This window comes from Petromyzon marinus, unplaced genomic scaffold (assembly GCF_048934315.1).
Source record: "Petromyzon marinus isolate PM22_M1 ecotype Great Lakes invasive population unplaced genomic scaffold, UKy_Petmar_22M1.pri1.0 PM_G_Scaffold_156, whole genome shotgun sequence".
NCBI classification, from domain to species: domain Eukaryota; kingdom Metazoa; phylum Chordata; class Hyperoartia; order Petromyzontiformes; family Petromyzontidae; genus Petromyzon; species Petromyzon marinus.
This window is the reverse complement of record NW_027422713.1, coordinates 235,001-237,500: the sequence shown is the minus strand read 5'-3', so window position 1 is coordinate 237,500 and position 2,500 is coordinate 235,001.

Here is a 2,500-nt window from a genome sequence, read left to right as displayed (position 1 = left end):
GCGTCCACATGCTGTAGGGTGAAGTGGAGGGCCATGTTAACTGCGTCGTCCACAGACCTGTTGGCTCTGTAGGCAAACTGAAGGGGGTCCAGGAGAGGGTCTGTGATGGCTTTGAGGTGTGCCAGGAGCAGGCGCTCAAAAGACTTCATTACCACAGATGTAAGGGCGACCGGTCTGTAATCATTTAGTCCTGTTGGCCTTAGCTTTTTGGGCACAGCGATGATGGTGGAGGACTTGAGACAGGCTGGTACATGGCATGTCTCCAGGGAGGTGTTAAAGATGTTGGTGAACACCGGAGACAGCTGGCCAGCGCAGTGCCTGAGGGTGGCTGGAGAGACAGAGTCCGGCCCGGCTGCTTTGCGTGGATTCTGCCTCTTGAAAAGCCCATTAACTTCTCCCTCCTGAAAGGAGAGAGTCGTTTCTGTAGTATGGGTGGGGGATGGGGCCTCTTGGGTGGGAAGGGGTGGTTCAGGACAGTCCAATTGTCTTTCAAATCTACGGTAGAACTCGTTCAGGTCGTTGGCTAGGCGGGAGTCGTTAGTGGTGTGGGGCGCTCTGGGTTTGTAGTTGGTGATGTGCCTGAGCCCTTTGGCAGACAGAAGCAGCGTCGTTAGTAGAGAACTGGTGTTTTAGTGTCTCTGAGTACAGTCGTTTAGCCTCTCTCACCGCTTTGCTAAACCTGTTCTTCGACTCCTTGAATCTGTCTCTATCCCCACTCCTAAACGCTTCCTCCTTCTCCAACCTCAACCTTTTGAGCTTTGCTGAGAACCAGGGCTTGTTGTTGTTAAAGTTCACCCTGGTACGTGTTGGGATACAGCAGTCCTCACAGAAGCTGATGTACACAGCCTCTGTGAGTTCATCCAGACTATTGGTAGCAGTCGTGAACATATCCCAGTCAGTACAGTCTAAGCACGCCCGCAAATCTTCCACAGCCTCACTGGTCCACTGTTTAGATGTCCTCACAGCAGGTTTACAGAGTTTTAGTTGCTGCCTGTATGCACGAATCAGGTGGACCAAGGGAGTTCTGTGCGAGCCGAACAGCCCCGTGACCCACAAGAGAAACATCCCCGCCAAATTCGAGCGTTTGACGGGGTCTATCCGTGAAAAAATATTCACGTTTTTGAGTGCACATGCATTTCTGCTGCAAATGCCTCTGGAAGTTTCATGCCGTTCGTATGCCAATTGTGGCAACACGAAAATGACCCGTTTTCCCATTCCGAGGGATTTCTGTGCGACCCTAACAGCCCCGTGAGCCACAAGAGACACATCCCCGCCAATTTCTAGCGTTTCACGGGGTCTATCCGTGAAAAATATAGACGTTTTTGAGTGCACATGCATTTCTGCTGCAGATGCCTCTGGAAGTTTCATGCCGTTCGTACGCAATGTGGCAACACGAAAATGACCCCTTTTCCCATTCCGAGGGATTTCTGTGCGACCCTAACTAACAGCGCCCGTGAGCCACAAGAGAGACATCCCCGCCAATTTATAGCGTTTCACGGGGTCTATCCGTGAAAAATATAGACGTTTTTGAGTGCACATGCATTCCTGCTGCAAATGCCTCTGGAAGTTTCATGCCGTTCCTATGCAATGTGGCCACACAAAAATGACCCGTTTTCCCATTCCGAGGCATTTCTGTGCGACCCTAACAGCCCCGTGAGCCACAAGAGAGACATCCCCGCCAACTTCTAGCGTTTGACGGGGTCTATGCGTGAAAAATATTAAAATTTTTGAGTGCACGTGCCTTTCTGCTGCAAATGCCTCTGGAAGTTTCATGGCGTTCCTATGCAATGTGGCAACACGAAAATGACCCCTTTTCCCATTCCGAGGGAGTTCTGTGCCACCCTAACAGCCCCGTGAGCCACAAGAGACACATCCCCGCCAATTTCTAGCGTTTCACGGGGTCTATCCGTGAAACATATAGAAGTTTTTGAGTGCACATGCATTCCTGCTGCAAATGCCTCTGGAAGTTTCATGCGGTTCGTACGCAATGTGGCAACACGAAAATGACCCGTTTTCCCATTCCCAGGGATTTCTGTGCGACCCGAACAGCCCCGTGAGCCACAAGAGACACATCCCCGCCAATTTCTAGCGTTTCACGGGGTCTATCCGTGAAAAATATCAATTTTTTTTTGACTGCACATGCATTTCTGCTGCAAATGCCTCTGGAAGTTGCATGCGGTTCGCATGCAATGTGGCGACACGAAAATGACCCGTTTTCCCATTCCGAGGGATTTCTGTGCCACCCTAACAGCCCCGTGAGCCACAAGAGAGACATCCCCGCCAATTTCTAGCGTATCACGGGGTCTATCCGTGAGAAATATTCACTTTTTTGAGTGCACATGCATTCCTGCTGCAAATGCCTCTGGAAGTTTCATGCGGTTCGTATGCAATGTGGCGACACGAAAATGACCCGTTTTCCCATTCCGAGGGATTTCTGTGCCACCCTAACAGCCCCGTGAGCCACAAGAGAGACATCCCCGCCCACTTCTAGCGTTTCACG